Genomic DNA, 22689 nt, shown 5'->3' with positions numbered 1-22689 from the left:
GTACAGGCTCTATCTGTGATCAGCCCCATAGACTCTCATAAGTACGAGCTCTATCTGTGATCAGCCCCATAGACTGTCATAGGTATGGGCCCTATCTGTAATCAGTCCCATAGACTCTCATAAGTACAGTCTCTATCTGTGATCAGCCCCATAGACTCTCATAGGTACGGGCTCTGTGATCAACCCCATAAACTCTCATAGGTACGGACTTTATCTGTGATCAGCCCCATAGACTCTCATAGTTACGGGCTTTATCTGTGATCAGCCCCATAGACTCTCATAGGTACGGGCTCTATCTGTGATCAGCCCCATAGACTCTCATAGTTACGGGCTTTATCTGTGATCAGCCCTATAGACTCTCATAGGTACGGGCTCTATCTGTGATCAGCCCCATAGACTCTCATAGGTACAGGCTCTATCTGTGATCAGCCCCATAGACTCTCATAGGTAGGGGTCCTATCTGTGAGAAACACGGATAAAACTCGGATGAGAAAACCAGACATCAGAATGTACAGTGAGGATCTGTGTAATGTCTAATCTTGTTCCCACTTATTGCGCTGCACAATCATCGCATGCCCTGCTGTAGTGCCCCCCATGCCCCATACAGACCACCATCCACATGATGATGTCTAATAACACATGGATAAAAGTACACGGGTAATTTTACATGCGAGGTATAGACAGGGAAACAACTGATGAGTCTGGCATTGACCATTTCACTGACATCACGAGGACAGTGCAGCAGCCAATCAGTTAGCTCAGCAGCTCTGATTGGGGCGTTCGGTTTACACTGGCAGAGCTCACTGATTGGCTGCTGCACTGTCATCGTGACCAGTGAAATGGTCAATACCAAACACTAGCGGCAGAGACTGGCCAGTAGACCCATGGACGGGGAAGGGGGGGACAGCAGGGTTTGTATTTTTTTTTTTACACTGAAGTGAACTCTTGGACGAAGATTAAGTGATAAATCTACTTTAGGGTCTGTGCGCACTGGGAAATTTGCTTTTCTTAAGAAAAATCTGCACCCTTTGGCAGAATTCCGCACCAGAGTCAAAAACGTACCCGGCACCCGCATGCGTTTTTTCCGCGAGTTGAAATTCTGCAGCAAAACCTATAGGAAGAAAAATGCAGTGAGCGCACAGCATTTTGATTTTCCCATAGATTTTGCTGGGGAAGGACTGCAGAAAGGTTATGAACAAAAGCTGCACTTTTTTTGCAGCAAAATCTGCGGCAAATCCGCGCCAAATAACCGCAGTGTGCGCACAGAGCTTTAAGGTTGTGATGGGGTCACTATAACTGGTGGCATTGTCCTATGGTTACAGTTCAGTACAGTGTCTGGACAGGAGCACCGTGCAGCAGTGTCAGTGTACAGTGTCAGGGCAGGAGCACCGTGCAGCAGTGTCAGTGTACAGTGTCAGGGCAGGAGCACCGTGCAGCAGTGTCAGTGTACAGTGTCAGGGCAGGAGCACCATGCAGCAGTGTAAATGTACAGTGTCAGGGCAGGAGCACCGTGCAGCACTGTAAGTGTACAGTGTCAGGGCAGGAGCACCGTGCAGCAGTGTCAGTGTACAGTGTCAGGACAGGAGCACCGTGCAGCAGTGTCAGTGTACAGTGTCAGCGCAGGAGCACCGTGCAGCAGTGCTAGTGTATAGTGTCAGGGCAGGAGCACCGTGCAGCAGTGTCAGTGTACAGTGTCAGGGCAGGAGCACCGTGCAGCAGTGCTAGTGTATAGTGTCAGGGCAGGAGCACCGTGCAGCAGTGTCAGTGTACAGTGTCAGGGCAGGAGCACCATGCAGCAGTGTAAATGTACAGTGTCAGGGCAGGAGCACCGTGCAGCACTGTAAGTGTACAGTGTCAGGGCAGGAGCACCGTGCAGCAGTGTCAGTGTACAGTGTCAGGACAGGAGCACCGTGCAGCAGTGTCAGTGTACAGTGTCAGCGCAGGAGCACTGTGCAGCAGTGCTAGTGTATAGTGTCAGGGCAGGAGCACCGTGCAGCAGTGTCAGTGTACAGTGTCAGGGCAGGAGCACCGTGCAGCAGTGCTAGTGTATAGTGTCAGGGCAGGAGCACCGTGCAGCAGTGTCAGTGTACAGTGTCAGGGCAGGAGCCCCTGACACTGCCTGGTGCGCCGGGTGCTGATGCCGACCCTGTTCAGAAGTTAGAGTCAGTTCAAAGGTGGTAACTAGATTATCACAAGAGATGGAGGCCATCCATATGATGAGAGGTTGGAAAGTCAGGCTGGCTTAGCTAAGATAAAAAACGACGTTTCAGACAAGATCTCATGTACAAGTATAAATAAATGTGTGGTCAATACAAAGGACTGGCACTTGACTTATTCCTTCCAAAAAAACCATACTAACGACTATGGGGCAGTCATAACAAGTGGAAGAAAGGCAATTCTGATGGCTAAATAGGAAAGAGTTCTTTACAGTTAGAGCAGTCAGATAGTGGAATGTCCTTCCACAACAGGTAGTAATGGCAGATACTATAACAGCTTTTAAAAAAGGGTTGGATGATCTCCACAGTATTCAACATTGTCGGTTAGAGATAATTTAGTGATAAAAAAAAGTATAATTGGTGGAGAAAGGTTGAACTTGATGGGCTGTATGTTTCCCCCCCCTGAGCTGTATGTGCCCCTCCTGAGCTGTATGGGCCACTTAGAACTGAATGTGCCCTCATGAGCTGTATGTGCCCCCTAGAGCTGTGTATGCCTCCCTGAGCTCTATGGGCCCCCCATAGCTATATGTGCCCCCTACTAAGCTGTATGAGCTCACAGAGCTGTATCCCACCCACCCCAGTAATGTGTTTGCCCTCCAGAGCTGTATGCCCCCAGTAATGTATATGCCCCACAGTAACGTGTATGACCCCAGTGCTGTCTATGCCTTGGTTATATCTCACTGCTACAATATATATATTTATATATATTGAGGCTTTGACTTCATCATTATTTATAATCATTTAGCCATCGGATTTTGCACATTATATTTGCCTGCTGCTATTTTCCCACTGAGTTGCCGCTTTGCTGCTATATTTATCACCAAAGCCATAACTCACTGGAGGCGACGCAAGAAGAACTCGTATGGGAGAAAGATTTTATTAAATTACCATCAGCAAAAGTATAAACCACATTTAAAAGACAAAAACAGATAAGCTGCCGGGCATCGCCTCTTCTTCTGAGCTTCTTGGAGGACAGGTTTCTCCTCTGTCGGTGGCCTTGTTCTCTGAAGTCCAGGAGGCTCCTGAGGGTCGGTCTTCCCGGTCTGCAGCTCCTCTTGATTTGCTGAGAGATCAGAATGCCTTGGAGATATGTCGCCTTCAGTTAAGGAAAGAAAAAGAGGAAAAAAAATGTGATTTACTAACAAGAAAGCTAAAAATCGTATATGAAGTATCATGTAACCCTGCAAGCTGCACAAAAAGCACAATAACCTAAGTGTTGTAGCATTAAAGGGAACCTGTCACCGTTTTTTTGCCCTATAAGCCACCACCAATGGGCTCTTCTATACAGCATTCTAACATGCTGTATATAAGAGCTCAGGCCGCTGTGTACAACATAAAAAACACTTTATAATACTTACCTAAATGGTCGCTGCGGTGGAGTTGGGTCATATGGGTGTCTCTGTTCTCTGGTGACGGCGCCTCCTCTTTCGGCCATCTTTGTTGTCCTCCTCCTGAAGCCTGTGTGCATGACGCAGCCAACGTCATCCACACTCACCGGCATTCAGGTCCTGAGCAGGGCAGATCTAAGTATTGTAGTGCATCTGCGCGGGACCAGCGAGTGTATATAACGAGAAGGAGGAAGAAAATGGCCGAAAGAGGAGGCGCCGGAACCGGAGGACGAAGACACCTATATGACCCACATCCACCGCAGTGACCGGTTTAGGTGAGTATTATAAAGTGTTTTTTATGTTCTCACAGCGGCCTGGCCTTTTATATACAGCATGTTAGAATGCTGTATATAAGAGCTCACTGGTGGTGGTCGCAGCTTATAGGCCAAAAAACTGGTGACAGGTTCCCTTTAAAGAGTCGGCACAGTGCAGGATATAAAACCTGTGACTTGTCATAAGTCTGTCATTTTTTACCATTAACAAGAAATCCACAAAAGATTCAATGGATCAGCAGCACTGAAGAATAGGTAACAAAATAACAAATTTATGACAAGTTAATGGGTGATAAAGGGGAGATCCGAAACCAAAGGTCATTTACATCTTAACTATTTATCTATTTAATTTATTTTTTTTTTTTTAAAAGGTGGATTTTTCCTGACGGGTGTTTTCTTATCTGCCGCTGCGCGCTCCATTTCTTACCGCCTCTCCCTTTGTGACGTCTCCTATTTGGACCTCATTTTGCTGCGTTATTACTCTGCTCTATACAGTATTTCCTCTTGGATAGAATGTGATCTCGGGATCTGATTACAATATTGTCACCACATTAGTTACTAATATATATTCTATATATTATTCTAGCAATTTACCTATTTGATGTCAATATTCACCAGTTTGTTATTCAGGTGTTTTTAATATTACCTAATAAAATAAAATGACTATTATATTATCCCATTATATATTTTTCTATCATTGTGCCTTGCACTTTGCTCTTATAGGTTTCTCCTGCATCTTGTGCGTATTTGCCCTTTATCTAATGCTCTTCACTCACTTGTAGGTTTATTTAATTTAATAGCGTAATCACTTTTCTATTCTACGTCTATTAATAATTCCCTACCATTCCCTTTCTACTGTGTCTTCCTGTGTTTATTTACTTCTGATGACGTTTCATTTGAGAATCCCCAGTGCATGCTGGGATACTTAGAGGGAACGACGTGCGGGGAGAGTAGGGACCGTCCAGACCTGAACAGCCGCCACTGATGACGCTTCACTTCAGGTGGGAAACGATCGGGATTTTTTTCTTTATTGAAGTATATTTGAAAAATGATTAAATAATTATTTTAGACATTTAGGATGAAAATGAACTTTGGTTTCGGACAACGTCTCTATGTATTTCGGATGACAACCAAACTATTTTTTTAAATTTAAGGTATGTGTGCACGCTGCAGAAATTTTCTGCACCAAAAAACATCAACCACGCATACATTTTTTATGAGTTTTTTGGGGCGTTTTTAGAGCATTTTTTTAGTGAATTCAATGGCTGGAAGAGCTAAAAAAAAACTGCAAGGAAAAAAAGAAGCAACGTGCGGACAACACTTCAGAATTCTCATAGACTTTGCTGAGATAGGGATAGACATGCAGATTTGGGCAACAAACTGCACGAATAACTGCACCAAGAATGCATCAAACAATGCAATGTGTGGACAGGGCCTACGTCCAAGGCCACATGGGGATTAGTGCAATCCTCGCATGACACTCGGCTCACGCTTGCAGCACAGCAGGATCCGAGTGTCATGCGTCTGTGGTCAGATCAGACCACAGCTACAGGGGGAGGGCCGACGCTGAGGAGGAGGGGGGCCAGTGCTGAGGAGGGGAGGACCGGAGCTGAGGAGAGGAGGGATTTATCTCCCTCTCTCCTCCGTTGCCGGCTGCTGCGAGAATCGCACTGCTCTCGCGTTACACCGCTGTAATGCAAGAGCAGTGTAATGTTTCTCTTGCCCCATAGAATTGCATTGGTGCGAGTGGAACAGGATCGCATTGCACCCTCAGCATGCTGCGACTGTTTTCTCGGTCCGATTAGGACCGAGGAAATAATCGCTCATGGGAGCAGTCAGAGAGAGTAATATTGGTCCGATTGGAATGCAATTTTTTATCGCATTCCACTCGCACCGTTTTTCTCGCCGTGTGTCCTAGGCCTAAGAGTGTTCTGAAAGTCTTGTATTCGGTCCATTGGAACCTTCCCTGAAAGGTGTAAGAATGGGATAAATCTGCTTACTAATGGGGCTCTCGGCAGGACACAAAGACCAGCAGCTCAGAAGAATGAAACTTTTTTCCTTCTCAGCCATGAACTTCTTATCTCGCTCCTGCATGCACCTCCATTGATTCTTGATATTCTGCACAAAAAGAATAAAAAAAAAAAAACTATTATAAATTAAGTTTAAAATTTTTGAAAACAAAAAAATGCAGCAATCAAGAAACTACAGGAGCTATCTGCAGAGCACAAGATTTATTTTCATGTATACTATATTAGTGGCCACTTGTGCAAAGACTTTAGGAAAAAGACTGCACCAGCGTTATTAAGGAAAACATAAGAAAACATAAAAACAAAACAGAAAACTTACCAATAGCTCAATGCTTGTCCTGAGTAGATTCATCTCTGGACCCACATCTTTTCGCTGTCTCCTGAAGCTGCTCCATCTATTCCATTCTGACTTGTGTCTCCTCAAGATGTCCGGTACCAAGGACTTCTCACCTGGAAGGTTTAGATCCAGGTCAATACCTGTCACACATTGTTAGCAGACTTCTCTAACTTTTTCTCGCATTTGGAACAAATTAACAAAGTTTCATTTTTCCCTGTACAATATTCTGCTATTGACTCGTTCGCCTCCGGCACGTGCTCCTCCAGAATTTTGCTCTTATGTTCCCGCTCCTCAGCACTGAGTGCTGTAAGAGGCCGGTGCGGGTTACCAGCCATCATAGTATACACTGTTCCAACTACACTAATATTGTCTGTCCAAAAAACACCCAACTATCTTCCAATTTCTCTTTCCAAAGCTCAATTGCCACCACAATTTGGAATAATTCTAGACAGTAACAATTTCTTCTGTCGCTCCTTTTCCTTCAAATCTTTGGGCCCAACTCCATCTCCCTACAAAAAGGCCACAAAACCCACTGACCTCAAGGCGGCATGGAGAAATTACAACACTAATGCGCACCCAAACATTGTAAAAATCTGTTACAATTTTTTCTCATACAGCAAAATTCCTCTTCAGAGTCTTTATAACCCTGATTTGGGGAAACATTTTCTCCCCCCAACTCCACTTAACTTCAGTTACCTGAAGAAAACCTTCTTCGTTGGACTCATCCTACATGCAAAGATCAGGCAACCGAACAAAACCCACATACTTCTAAGTGTCCCCATCACAACCCTTTTACAACAATTCTTAAAAACAACATCCCTTTGACTAGACAATTATCGAAGACACTTTTTTTCTTTCCCATTTTATTTGATTCATTAATTTATCCTCTAAAATTTTTGGCAACTCCAAGTTTCATAGTTTGATCATCTCATTTCCTGACATAAAATCTGGGGGTGACAATGAACAGACATACATATCTTAAAACCTGATCGCCACAACTTTTCCTAATAGCCAACTATTCTGAGCTTTCCCCTTGTAGAAAACCCCCTTTCTTTTCGGGTTCCCCTCCATAGCTTTCGGACACTTTACAGCATTAACATATTAAACATATTTCCTTTCTTATTACATCCTCTTCATCTGATCATACATCCCCGTCTAAAGAATCTCTATCAGACTTACTCGGCTGCTGCGGTGCTTCTTGGATTGTTTCTCTCTGTGACGTGGACTTGTGTCGCTGCTTACAGTGCTTCACTTCAGTCCTTCATCCACCTCCTGCTGCTCAGTGTCCACATCTTGTCACACTCTATTGTTGTTCTGATCCCTGTAACAAGAGGCACTGTGCGAGTATGCGTTCCAATGTGGCATTTCCAAAATGTTGTCACTATACCACAACTAAACTGACAATACAGCAAATCATTGCCAGCTACATTAACTACTGGTCTCCAACCTCCATATCAAGGTCCCTAGTGAATGGCCCACCTGGGTGTCCTCTAAAAACTCCTGGTAGCTATGCACCAGCCTACTTACCTAGTGGCCAAAGCTGGAGACTGTAGCTGAAAGGATCCTGGTTTGCAAAACTGTTTGTTGCCAATCTATCCACAGACCACTTTATAAGCTAGAAAGGTCTGCCATATATTTAATGCCAGAGTGATAACCGGCATAACACCTTTTTGGTGTCCACTGTGCAATGCTGCAGTAATTTGCCGCCTGACTTTATTCAAGCTGGATGCTACACGTATTTCCAGCCCTACCAGAAGTGACTGATCTTGAATCCTATGAAAACGTGGTGCCACCACTGCTTCAAAGCTTTTGACTGCTCAACTTCATGCTTCCACCCTGCTAGATCCCAGCTAACAGAAGTCTAAATCCAGGAAACTCACTCACACCTGCCACTCTTCCCCTGGCTGGCTGGGCTTCCTGCCCTCTTGGAATCTCTTTGGAACTATTATCTTCCACTTGGGCCTCTTCATCAAAGGTTCCATGGATCTCTGATATTTTGTGTCTGTGATGTGGTCCCCTGCCTGTCCTGTGCGGACACCTGTATGATTCTGCAGTGTTCTTTTTTTCCCAACTTTCATTGTTACTGGACACTATTTTTTAGCATCTCCAAGTTCTCAGTCTGTGACCTTCTACAGGTGTTCACTGGTTATGTCCAGGGCCTACTTTAGTTGCATCTTGTGGTCATATTCCTGATCCTCCTTGATACAGCTTCTGGACATGTCTTTGGTCACTTTGATCTTGACTGCAGCTACTGGTGATGTCCTGATATCATGATTGTGTTTGCAGTTTTCGGCAATGTCCCTGGTGCCTAAAATCCTGATTTCAAATTATTAACATGTCCATGGAGCTTGTCATCCTGGATACATCTCCTGGCTATCACTGGTGTCCATGATCCTAATTTCTGTTCCTGCATTTATCATGGGTGAAGATGATCCTGGTTGCAGCTTTAGCCGTGTCCATGGTGCTTCTGCTCCTGGATACAGATCTTGGTCGTGTTCCTGTTGCTCGTGATCTTGATCTGTAGCTTGCCACCGGGGTGCATTCTTTGGCCTTTTTGCAAACCACCGAGGTGCACCTTGGGCTTTTGTAGCCTGCCACCGGGGTGCATTCTTTGGCCTTTTTGCAAACCACCACGGCGCACCTTGGGCTATTGTAGCCTGCCACCGGGGTGCATTCTTTGGCCTTTTTGCAAACCACCGAGGCGCACCTTGGGCTTTTGTAGCCTGCCACCGGGGTGCATTCTTTGGCCTTTTTGCAAACCACCGAGGCGCACCTTGGGCTTTTGTAGCCTGCCACCGGGGTGCATTCTTTGGCCTTTTTGCAAACCACTGAGGCGCACCTTGGGCTTTTGTAGCCTGCCACCGGGGTGCACCCACCGCTTCCTGTTGGTGAACCACCGGAGTCCACCGCTTCCCGTTGGTGAACCACCGGAGTCCACCGCTTCCCGTTGGTGAACCACCGGAGTCCACCGCTTTCCGTTGGTGAACCACCGGAGTCCACCGCTTTCCGTTGGTGAACCACCGGAGTCCACCGCTTCCCGTTGGTGAACCACCGGAGTCCACCGCTTCCCGTTGGTGAACCACCGGAGTCCACCGCTTTCCGTTGGTGAACCACCGGAGTCCACCGCTTTCCGTTGGTGAACCACCGAAGTCCACCGCTTTCCGTTGGTGAACCACCGGAGTCCACCGCTTTCCATTGGTGAACCACCGGAGTCCACCGCTTCCCGTTGGTGAACCACCGGAGTCCACCGCTTCCCGTTGGTGAACCACCGGAGTCCACCGCTTCCCGTTGGTGAACCACCGGAGTTCACCGCTTCCCGTTGGTGAACCACCGGAGTCCACCGCTTCCCGTTGGTGAACCACCGGAGTCCACCGCTTTCCGTCGGTGAACAACCGGATTCCACCGCTTCCCGTCGGTGAACCACCGGAGTCCACCGCTTCCCGTCGGTGAACCACCGGATTCCACCGCTTCCCGTTAGTGAACCACCGGAGCCCACCACTTCCCGTTGGAATCTCTTTGGAACTATTATCTTCCACTTGGGCCTCTTCATCAAAGGTTCCATGGATCTTTGACATTTGGTGTCTGTGATGTGGTCCCCTGCCTGTCCTGTGCAGACACCTGTATGATTCTGCACAGTGTTCTTTTTTTCACAACTTTCATTGTTCCTGGACACTGTTTTTTAGCATTTCCAAGTTTTCAGTCTGTGACCTTCTACAGGTGTTCACTGGTTTTGGCCAGGGCCTACTTTAGTTTCATCTTGTGGTCATATTCCTGATCCTCCTTGATACAGCTTCTGGACATGTCTTTGGTCACTTTGATCTTGACTGCAGCTACTGGTGATGTCCTGATATCATGATTGTGTTTGCAGTTTTCGGCAATGTCCATGGTGCCTGAAATCCTGATTTCAAATTATTAACATGTCCATGGAGCTTATCATCCTGGATACATCTCCTGTCTATCACTGGTGTCCATGATCCTAATTTCTGTTCCTGCATTTATCACTGGTGAAGATGATCCTGGTTGCAGCTTTAGCCATGTCGATGGTGCTTCTGCTCCTGGATACAGCTCTTGGTCGTGTTCCTGTTGCTCGTGATCTTGATCTGTGGCCTGCCACCGTGGTGCATTCTTTGGCCTTTTTGCAAACCACCGAGGCGCACCTTGGGCTTTTGTAGCCTGTCATCGGGGTGCATTCTTTGGCCTTTTTGCAATCCACCGAGGCGCACCTTGGGCTTTTGTAGCCTGCCACCGGGGTGCATTCTTTGGCCTTTTTGCAAACCACCGAGGCGCACCTTGGGCCTTTGTAGCCTGCCACCGGGGTGCATTCTTTGGCCTTTTTGCAAACCACCGAGGCACACCTTGGGCTTTTGTAGCCTGCCACCGGGGTGCATTTTTTGGCCTTTTTGCAAACCACCGAGGCGCACCTTGGGCTTTTGTAGCCTGCCACCGGGGTGCATTCTTTGGCCTTTTTGCAAACCACCAAGGCACACCTTGGGCTTTTGTAGCCTGCCACCGGGGTGCATTCTTTGGCCTTTTTGCAAACCACCGAGGCGCACCTTGGGCTTTTGTAGCCTGCCACCGGGGTGCATTCTTTGGCCTTTTTGCAAACCACCGAGGCGCACCTTGGGCTTTTGTAGCCTGCCACTGGGGTGCACCCACCGCTTCCCGTTGGTGAACCACCGGAGTCCACCGCTTCCCGTTGGTGAACCACCGGAGTCCACCGCATTCCGATGGTGAACCACCGGAGTCCACCGCATTCCGATGGTGAACCACCGGAGTCCACCGCTTTCCGTTGGTGAACCCCCGGAGTCCACCGCTTTCCGTTGGTGAACCACCGGAGTCCACCGCTTTCCGTTGGTGAACCACCGGAGTCCACCGCTTCCCGTTGGTGAACCACCGGAGTTCACCGCTTCCCGTTGGTGAACCACCGGAGTCCACCGCTTCCCGTTGGTGAACCACCGGAGTCCACCGCTTTCTGTTGGTGAAACACCGGAGTCCACCGCTTCCCGTTGATGAATCACCGGAGTCCACCGCTTCCCGTTGGTGAACCACCGGAGTTCACCGCTTCCCGTTGGTAAACCACCAGAGTCCACCGCTTCCCGTTGGTGAACCACCGGAGCCCACCGCTTCCCGTTGGAATCTCTTTGGAACTATTATCTTCCACTTGGGCCTCTTCATCAAAGGTTCCATGGATCTTTGACATTTGGTGTCTGTGATGTGGTCCCCTGCCTGTCCTGTGCGGACACCTGTATGATTCTGCACAGTGTTCTTTTTTTCACAACTTTCATTGTTCCTGGACACTGTTTTTTAGCATCTCCAAGTTTTCAGTCTGTGACCTTTTACAGGTGATCACTGGTTTTGGCAAAGTCCTACTTTAGTTGCATCTTGTGGTCATATTCCTGATCCTCCTTGATACAGCTTCTGGACATGTCTTTGGTCACTATGATCTTGACTGCAGCTACTGGTGATGTCCTGATATCATGATTGTGTTTGCAGTTTTCGGCAATGTCCCTGGTGCCTGAAATCCTGATTTTAAATTATTTACATGTCCATGGAGCTTGTCATCCTGGATACATCTCCTGGCTATCACTGGTGTCCATGATCCTAATTTCTGTTCCTGCATTTATCACTGGTGAAGATGATCCTGGTTGCAGCTTTAGCCGTGTCCATGGTGCTTCTGCTCCTGGATTCAGCTCTTGGTCATGTTCCTGTTGCTCGTGATCTTTATCTGTGGCCTGCCACCCGGGTGCATTCTTTGGCCTTTTTGCAAACCACCAAGGCGCACCTTGGGCTTCTGTAGCCTGCCACCGGGGTGCATTCTTTGGCCTTTTTGCAAACCACCGAGGCGCACCTTGGGCTTTTGTAGCCTGCCACCGGGGTGCATTCTTTGGCCTTTTTGCAAACCACCGAGGCGCACCTTCGGCTTTTGTAGCCTGCCACCGGGGTGCATTCTTTGGCCTTTTTGCAAACCACCGAGGCGCACCTTGGGCTTTTGTAGCCTGCCACCGGGGTGCATTCTTTGGCCTTTTTGCAAACCACCGAGGCGCACCTTGGGCTTTTGTAGCCTGCCACCGGGGTGCATTCTTTGGCCTTTTTGCAAACCACCGAGGCGCACCTTGGGCTTTTGTAGCCTGCCACCGGGGTGCATTCTTTGGCCTTTTTGCAAACCACCGAGGCGCATCTTGGGCTTTTGTAGCCTGCCACCGGGGTGCATTCTTTGGCCTTTTTGCAAACCACCGAGGCTCACCTTGGGCTTTTGTAGCCTGCCACCGGGGTGCAACCACCGCTTCCCGTTGGTGAACCACCGGAGTTCACCGCTTCCCGTTGGTGAACCACCGGAGTTTACCGCTTCCCGTTGGTGAACCACCGGAGTCCACCGCTTCCCGTTGGTGATCCACCGGAGTCCACCGCTTCCCGTTGGTGAACCACCGGAGTCCACCGCTTTCCGTTGGTGAACCACCGGAGTCCACCGCTTTCCGTTGGTGAACCACCGGAGTCCACCGCATTCCGTTGGTGAACCACCGGAGTCCACCGCTTCCCGTTGGTGAACCACCAGAGTCCACCGCTTCCCGTTGGTGGACCACCGGAGCCCACCGCTTCACGTTGGTGAACCACCGGAGCCCACCACTTCCCGTTGGTGAACCACCGGAGTCCACCGCTTCCCGTTGGTGAACCACCGGAGTCCACCGTTTCCCGTTGGTGAACCACCGGAGTCCACCGCTTCCCATTGGTGGACCACCGGAGCCCACCGCTTCCCGTTGGTGGACCACCAGAGCCTACCGCTTCCCGTTGGTGGACCTTCGGAGTCCACCGCTTCCCGTTGGTGGACCACCGGAGTCCACCGCTTCCCGTTGGTGAACCACCGGAGTCCACCGCTTCCCGTTGGTGAACCACAGGAGCCCACCGCTTCCTGTTGGTGAACCACCGGAGCCCACCGCTTCCCGTTGGTGAACCACCGGAGTCCACCGCTTCCCGTTGGTGAACCACCGGAGTCCACCGCTTCCCGCTGGTGAACCACCGGAGTCCACCGCTTCCCGCTGGTGAACCACCGGAGTCCACCGCTTCCCGTTGGTGGACCACCGGAGTCCACCGCTTCCCATTGGTGATCCACCGGAGTCCACCGCTTCCCGTTGGTGAACCACCGGAGTCCACCGCTTTCCGTTGGTGAACCACCGGAGTCCACCGCTTTCCGTTGGTGAACCACCGGAGTCCACCGCATTCCGTTGGTGAACCACCGGAGTCCACCGCTTCCCGTTGGTGAACCACCAGAGTCCACCGCTTCCCGTTGGTGGACCACCGGAGCCCACCGCTTCACGTTGGTGAACCACCGGAGCCCACCGCTTCCCGTTGGTGAACCACCGGAGTCCACCACTTCCCGTTGGTGAACCACCGGAGTCCACCGCTTCCCGTTGGTGAACCACCGGAGTCCACCGCTTCCCATTGGTGGACCACCGGAGCCCACCGCTTCCCGTTGGTGGACCACCGGAGCCTACCGCTTCCCGTTGGTGGACCTTCGGAGTCCACCGCTTCCCGTTGGTGGACCACCGGAGTCCACCGCTTCCCGTTGGTGAACCACCGGAGTCCACCGCTTCCCGTTGGTGAACCACCGGAGCCCACCGCTTCCTGTTGGTGAACCACCGGAGCCCACCGCTTCCCGTTGGTGAACCACCGGAGTCCACCGCTTCCCGTTGGTGAACCACCGGAGTCCACCGCTTCCCGCTGGTGAACCACCGGAGTCCACCGCTTCCCGCTGGTGAACCACCGGAGTCCACCGCTTCCCGTTGGTGGACCACCGGAGTCCACCGCTTCCCGTTGGTGGACCACCGGAGCACACCGCTTAATGTTGGTGTACCACCGGAGCACACCGCTTCCCGTTGGTGTACCACCGGAGCACACCATTTACCCTTGACCTACTTCTGTGAAAACCAGCTTGTGGCTGGTTTACATAGAAGACTGATTTCCTCTACTGTATATAGCAATGCTGTGGCACTGCTGTCTATAGAACAAGTGTTCAGACCACGAGCGGACACTGACAGTGAGGGGCCTGGATTCGTGTCTGGGCCCCCCACCATCACGCCCCACTCAAATACCAGCACATTTATGTGTATATTGACATAAAGCATAATATAATAAAAATTACATGGCCATTTACACATTACAATTGCATGTACATAGTAAACACATTCACAAAAGAATACAATTTTCACATACACAATGATAATTTTGTGATCACTTGTTCACATCAGTAAACTTTTTTTTTTTATTCATTCATAGGTGTAAAAGCCATACTTTATATTTATATAAATTTCATTATATAAGAATGAGCTGTAATTTTAACTGTCATTTTACCAAACAGGTATATAAGTCTTACAATAGTATTAAAGGGAATCAGTCATTAAGATTTTATATCCCAAACTAATGGCATGAATATAAAAGGTGCTGGAATACCAATTAATCTTTGATTTTTCCATTTTAGAGAAATCCAAAATTGCAATTGGAGGTTATGGAGGCAGAAGGGCCGTGGGGTGGACCCTGCGCCTTCAGCTCAACTATGGATTTCTCTAAAACAGCAAAATGGATTTCTACAAGAAAGGGAAGCAAAGCGTGTTTCTATACAGTACGTCATAGGTTTGACGTATAAAATCCTAATGACAGATTCTCTTTAAGTTTTTTATTAATGTAGTGGAGAAAAAAAAACAACACAATTTTACACTATTTTAAGATTCCAATCACCATTATATACTATTATATACTATTTATTAACTGTATTATACATGTCATTATTATTAAAAGGATGCAAATGTTATTTCCTAAATAGTGATGTTTATTTTTAAAAAGTGTATTGAAAATGCGATTATTAGTAAATTACCGTTCTATAGAGATGTACTACTATATACTGCCATATCTCTATGTACCAGGACAATGTGCCTGTAAGGAAGAATACCGCTGAGCTTTTTGTACAGGAGTACAGCCTGTGGATTACAGCTAAAGCTCTGAATTTGACAGCCAGGATAGACATAGTTACATAGTTACATAGTTACTAAGGTTGAAAAAAGACCTAGGTCCATCTAGTTCAACCTTCCTCCACCAGTTCTACATTTGGTCAGTAAGTCATTTATAACCAACAATGTTGTGTGTACTGAGGAAATCATCCAGCCCTTTTTTGAAAGCTGTTATAGTATCTGCCATTACTACCTCTTGTGGTAGGGTATTCCACAGTCTGACTGCTCTAACTGTAAAGAACCCTTTCCTATTTAGCTGCCGGAATCGCTTTTCTTCCACTCGCAGTGAGTGTCCCCTGCTCCTTAGTATTGTCTTCGGAAGAAATAAGTCATGTGCCAGTCCTTTATATTGACCACACACACATATATTTATACATATAAATGAGATCTCCTCTGAGACATCTTTTTTCTAAGCTAAACATATCTAACTTTTTCAACCTGTCATCATATGGGAGGCCTTCCATTCCTTGTAGTAGTCTAGTTGCCTGCCTTTGAACTGACTCTAACTTCTGAATGTCCTTTTTAAAATGTGGAGTCCAAAACTGGATCCCATATTCCAGATGTGGCCTTACAAGTGATTTATAGAGGGGTAATAATACGTTGGGATCGCGGGATCTAATCTCTCTTTTTATACACCCTAGAATCTTGTTTGCTTTTGCAGCTGCTGCTTGACATTGAGTGCTGCTGCTCAGCTTATTTGTAATGAGAATACCCAAGTCCTTCTCCTGTTCTGTAGTCCCGAGTTTACTTCCATTTAATGTATACGCAGTTATAGGATTACTCCGTCCTAGGTGCATTACTTTACATTTATCAACATTAAATCTCATTTGCCAAGTATCTGCCCATTCTGACATCTTATCCAGATCTTTTTGTAATATTATACTATCAAGGTCAGTTTTTAATATCCTATATAGTTTGGTGTCATCAGCAAAGACTGACACTTTACTATCAATCCCATCCACAAGGTCATTAATAAAGAGATTAAAAATAATTGGTCGTAGCACAGATCCCTGCGGCACCCCACTGCTGACTATGGCCCATTTAGAGAATGTTCCATTTATGACTACTCTTTGTTTCCTATCTTTTAGCCAATTCCTTACCCAGTTGCATATAGTTTCCCCCAGTCCTTGCTTCTGGAGCTTTAGTATAAGCCTATTATGTGGTACAGTATCAAATGCCTTTGCAAAGTCCAAATAAATCACATCAGCTGCATTACCAATATCCAGGTTTGCACTTACCCCCTCATAGAACCCCAACAGGTTGGTTAGACACGACTTATCTTTCATGAATCCATGCTGTCTGTCAGTTATTATATTATTTTCTGCAACATATTTTTGCATGTCATCCCTTAAAATGCCCTCAAAAACTTTGCATACTACTGATGTCAGGCTTACTGGACGGTAGTTGCCTGGATCTACCCTCTTACCTTTCTTAAATATCGGTACCACATCAGCAATCCTCCAATCCTGAGGCACCAACCCTGTTACACGCGAGTCTAAAAAGATGAGATATAGCGGTCTGCCAATTACGGAGCTCAATTCCCTCAATATTCGTGGATGAATGCCATCTGGCCCTGGGGATTTGTCAATGTTTAATTTACTCAGACATAGGCGTACTTCTTCTTGTGTTAAATTGATTATATCTGGTGGGGAACTTTGATTTTTCACTTGTTGAATGATGCCTGGTACAGTCAGTTCCTTGGTGAACACAGATGAGAAATGCCTATTTAATATCTCAGTCTTTTGTTTGTCCTCTATAACTAACTTGTTATTATATTTTAAGGGGCCAATACTATCCTTTGTTTTCCTTTTGGCATTAATGTATTTATAAAAGATTTTGGGATTTATTTTAATGTCATTGGCGATTTTTGTTTCAGTAGCTAGTTTTGCTTGTTTGATTTCTTTTTTGCATTGCCTATTGATATCTTTATACTCCTGCAATGCTATTTCTGTATTCTCAGCCTTCAAGATTTTAAACGCCCTTTGTTTTTGTTTTATTATACTTTGTACAGTCTTATTTATCCAGAGTGGTTTCTTTTTATTCCGGGACGTTTTATTACCAGAGGGTATAAGTTTTTTACAGGACTCTAGCAGTATATCCTTAAACTTACCCCATTTATGTTCGGTATCCCCAGTTACCATGACTTTGTCCCAATCTACACATTTAAGCTCTTCCCTTAATTTGTTGAAATCAGCTTTCCTAAAATTCCAGGTTTTAGCATTTCCCCTTTGAAATGTTCTATTGAATATTACGTTGAAGCTTACCATATTATGATCGCTGGTGCCCAAGTGCTCCCGGACCTGTAGATCTGAAATTGTATCCGGTCTATTTGACAGGACCAAATCTAGCAAATTATCTCCCCTCGTCGGTTCATCTACCATCTGAGAGAGGAAATGGTCTTGAATGGTAGATAAGAATTTACAGCTTTTAGCACAACCAGAAGATTCTATGTCCCACTGTATGTCTGGATAGTTGAAATCCCCCATAATAAGAACCCGATTATTATTATTAGCTGCCTTTTCAATTTGTTCCAGCATTTCACCCTCTATTTGTTAAAGTATGTTAGGAGGCTTATAGCAAACTCCAATTAGCATTTTTCCATTATTCTCCTCCCCATGTACATTTACCCATACTGACTCTACATTGTTGCAGTTCCCCCCAATGTCATCATTCAACACAGGTTTTAGGTTAGATTTGATAAATATACATACCCCACCACCTTTTTTTTGTCTTTCCTGTCCCTCCTAAATGTACTATAACCCTTAACCCTGTATGTTTGTCACCCAGTCATGGCTTTCATCCAGCCAGGTTTCCGTAATGCCCACCACATCATAACCCATGGTTGACATAAGAGTCTCCAATTCATTCATTTTGTTTGCAAGACTTCTTGCATTTGCCAGTAGACATTTAATCCTATTAACACCTTTATTACTCCTAGCCTCCCTACGTTCCTTGCATGTCCCATCCCCCCCTAATCCTTCATTGACCCCTACCATCTCACTGTCTCTATCTGCTCTATCTATCCTCTTTTTTGCTCCACTATCCTCCCTCCCCCCAGATCCTAGTTTAAAAGCTCCTCCATCCGTCTGACCATTTTCTCCCCCAGCACAGCTGCACCTTCCCCATTGAGGTGCAGCCCGTCCCTATCGTAGCGCCTGTAGCCGACTGAGAAGTCATCCCAGTTCTCCATGAACCCGAACCCTTCCTTCCTGCACAAATTTCTAAGCCACGTGTTTATCTCCCTAAGCTCCCGCTGTCTTTCTAGTGACGCTCGTGGCACCGGTAGTATTTCTGAAAACACCACCTTGGAGGTCCTGGACTTCAGCTTCTCTCCTAGTTCCCTGTAATCATTTTTAAGGACCTTACACCTGCCTCTAACTTTGTCATTAGTACCAATGTGCACCATGACCGCTGGGTTTTCCCCAGCCCCACCCAGCAATCTGTCTATCCGATCCACAAATAATGATCTACTTATAAGAAGAATCTACTGATCAGAGAGACACACACAGGGAATTCCTTCTCTCGACCTTTAAGAAGGAGAATCTACATGGGTAGAAAGTGAAACAATCACAGTGTCTGTGCGACCGGTCATGCGACTGGGTTTCCCCTACATCCTGGGGCTTCCCGACCCTACTGGGCCCATGTGCGGCTGAACTTACTGCACAACTCATGTGTCCGCCCCGGCCTAAAATGCTAAATGTATGTGTTTAATTAAGATGCTTAACCTCATAACGATGGCCGTACGACTTAAAGCGGCGGCAAAACAGGGTACTTATTCTGTTCCGCCGCTTTAAAGCGGCGGCCCGAAAAAAGCCTGTAGCGCCCCCCAGCGACCAAAAATCTCGGGGGTTTCAGCTACCGGGGGTAGCTGATACCCCCCAGATTATGAATCGGGGTGTTTTTTTTGGACCCCGTTAATGTGATCGGCGGTATACACCGACGAACACATGAAAAAAAAATAAATGGCCGGTAAAACTGATTTCTTTTTCATCTGACATGATCAAACATGTCAGATGAGAAAGAAATCTAAACCCCTAGTGGCCCCAAAGCCCCCGGTACCGGAGAGTCCCCCCCCACCCCCACCCCCCCTCCGGAGCAGTCAAAATGGCGCCGAAGCGCACAGAAAACTGCCGCCGGCGCCGGCTCTGCATTCATTTCCCTCCGATCTGAAATGATCAAACATTTCAGATCGGAGGGAAATGTCCTCCCCCTGACCCCTCCTCCGGTCCACCAGAGCCCTCTGCTCACCGGAGCCCCCTCCGGTTCTCCAGAGCCACCCCCACTCCCCCCCTCCGGAGCGTGGAAGATGGCGGCGCACAGCGCGCGGCCGCATTCATTCTGCTCTTTTTGCCGCATGTGACACGTCACATGCAGCACAAAAGTTGTCCCCAGGTCCCGCTAGGTCTCCCGCCGTCCCCCCGCGTCCGCCCCCGGTCTTACGTTACCTGGCTGGTGATCCGTCCTGCGATCACGCCACCTCCTTCTTGAATGCTGGCGGCGCATGCGCAGACAGCAGCTGTCAGCTGGATCCCTGCAAGCAGGGACACTGACGTCGCTGCTGCACAGGCTGCTCCACTGTGGACCGGGGGAGAGTGAGTGCAGTAATCTGCAGCCACACTCCTCACATGGAGAGACTGCTGTTCCAGAAAATGGGGGGTACGTTCTGTGAGCGTGCCCCTCATATTCTGGAATGAGGTTACTGCAGGTCACTCTGCCCTAAGTTGGACCGGGGCAGTGTGAGTGCAGTATTCTCAGATTACTGCACCCACACTGCTCATGGAGAGCTTGCTCTTCCAGAAAATTGGGGATACGTTCCCTGAACGTGCCCCCCATATTCTAGAAGATCCAGAATCGGCGTGGGACCTCCAAAATGGATTACAGCGACCGAAATTTGTTTATTTTCAATAAATTGGGGAAAGAGGAATGTTTCGGGGAGTGTTTTTTCAAATAATTTTTTTTTTTTTGTCTTTATTTTTTTCTATTACTGACTGGGTTAGTAATGTCGGGTATCTGTTCAGATGCCGTGACATCACTAACCCCAGGGCTTGATGCCAGGTGACATTACACATCTGGTATCAACCCCATATATTACCCCATCTGCCACCGCACCAGGGCGCGGGATGAGCTGGGGCGAAGCGCCAGGATTGGCGCATCTAATGGATGCGCCACTTCTGGGGCGGCTGCGGCCTGCTATTTTTAGGCTGGGAAGAGTCCAATAACCATGGCTCTTCCCACCCTGAGAATACCAGACCCCAGCTGTCCGCTTCACCTTGGCTGGTGATCCAATTTGGCGGGGACCCCACGTTTTTTTTTTTTTTAAAAAAACGCCTGGGGAGCCCTCCAAATTGATCACCAGACAAGGTGAAGCTGTCAGCTGTGGTTTGCAGGCTACAGCTGTCTGCTTTACCCTAGCTGGCTATCAAAAATAGGGGGGACCCCACGTCGTTTATTTTAATTATTAATTTTTTGGGGGGCTAAATACAAGGTTAGGCACCCTTTAGTGCCACATGAAAGGCACTAAAGGGCGCCAGCTTAGAATATGCAGGGGGTGGAACGTTATATATGTTTGACATCTATCCATTCATCCATTGTAGCATTTTAGGCTGTGTGCCCACAATCGGGATTTGCAGCATTTTGGGCGCAGAGTGTTTTCCCTGCGTCCATAGCGCTGCGTTGTGCAGTAGAAGCACAGTGGAAGGATTTTTAGAAATCCCATGCCCAATGTGCTTGCCCAATGTGCTTCTTTTCTCCGCAGCATACACTAACCTGTGGTGCAGCTTCCCGAGCCAAGAGTGTTCTCTGCAGGTAGCATAGAGCTCCACAGCGGCCTGAACCCAAATCGTGGGCATGGGCAGCTGGGTTCTCCCGTGGACAACACTCACATCTCTGCAGGAGGCTGACACTGTGTACTAGACGCCGTGTCGCTGGATCATGGCCACATAGCCTAAAAGTGAGACATTTGTTGCTACAGCAACATTTTTGTGAAGTACCTGTGGATTCAAAATGCTTACTATACTCCTGAATAAAATCCAGTTTCCAAAATGGGGTCACTTGTGGGGGGTTTCTGCTGTATAGGTACCCAAGGGGCCCTGCAATGTGACATGGTGCCTGCAATTTATTTCAACTTTTCCAGAATTCAAATGGTGCTCCTTCCATTCCAAGCCCTCCCATTTATCCAAACAGAGGTTTTTGGCCACATGTGGGGTATCCCTGTGCTCATAAGACATTGGATAACAACCTGTTGGGTCCACGGTTTGTTGTTGTCTCTTGAAAAAGTAAGAAATTTGATGCTGAAGCAACATTTTTGTGAAAAAAATGAAAATTTTCAATATGGCAACCTAAGCTTATCAAATTCTGTGAAGTACTCGTGGATTCAAACTGCTCACTATACACCTAGATAAAAGCCTTGAGGTGTCTTGTTTCCAGAATGGAGTCACTTGTGGGGGACCGCCACTGTTTAGGCACCTCAGGGGCTCTCCAAATGCAACCTGGCGTCCACTATTGATTCCAGCCAATTTTGCAGTCAAATTGCACTCCTTCCCTTCCGAGCCCTGCCATGCGCCCAAACAGTTGATTTCCACCACATATAAGGTATCGCAAACTCAGGAGAAATTGCACAATAAATGTTATGCTGAATTTTTTCCTTTTACTCTTGTAAAAAAAAAAGCTACCTGGTTGAAATAACAATTTTGTGGTAAAATTTTATTTTTTTTTTTTCATGGCTCAACGTTATAAAATTCTGTGAAGCACCTGGGGGTTCAGGGTACTCACCAAACATCTAGATAAATTCCTTCAGGGGCCTAGTTTCCAAAATGGGGTCACTTGTGCGGGGTTTCTGCTGTTTAGGTACCTTAGGGGTCCTCCAAATGTGACATGGTGCCCGCAATCTTTTTCAGCCAAATTTCCTTTCCAAAATTCAAATATTGCTCCTTTCGTTCCAAGCCCTCCCATTTGTCCAAACAAAGGTTTCAGACCACATGTGAGGTATCACCGCGCTCATAAAAAAGTGGTTAACAAACCTTGAGGTCAAACTTTTGGAATTACCTCTTGAAAAAGTGAGAAAATTGATGCTAAAGCAACATTTTTGAGAAAATAATAAAAATTTTCAGTATGACAACGTAACGTTAACAAAATCTGTGAAGTACCTGTGGATCTAAAATGCTCACTATACCCCTAGATAGAAGCCTTGAGGGATCTAGTTTCCAAAATGGTGTCACTTGTGAGGGGTTTCTTCTGTTTAGGTACCTTAGCGGACCTGTAAATGCAACATGGTGCCCGCAATCTATTTCAGCCAAATTTGCTTTCCAAAATTCAAATATTGTTCCTTCTGTTCCGAGCCCTCCCATTTGTCCAAACAGAGGTTTCTGACCACATGTGGGGTATCCGTGCATTCATAAGAAAGTGGGGAACAAGTTTTGGGGTCCATTTTGTTGTGATATTTCTTCTAAAA

This window comes from Anomaloglossus baeobatrachus, chromosome 3, assembly GCF_048569485.1.
Source record: "Anomaloglossus baeobatrachus isolate aAnoBae1 chromosome 3, aAnoBae1.hap1, whole genome shotgun sequence".
Taxonomy (NCBI): domain Eukaryota; kingdom Metazoa; phylum Chordata; class Amphibia; order Anura; family Aromobatidae; genus Anomaloglossus; species Anomaloglossus baeobatrachus.
This window is presented reverse-complemented; position numbering follows the sequence as displayed.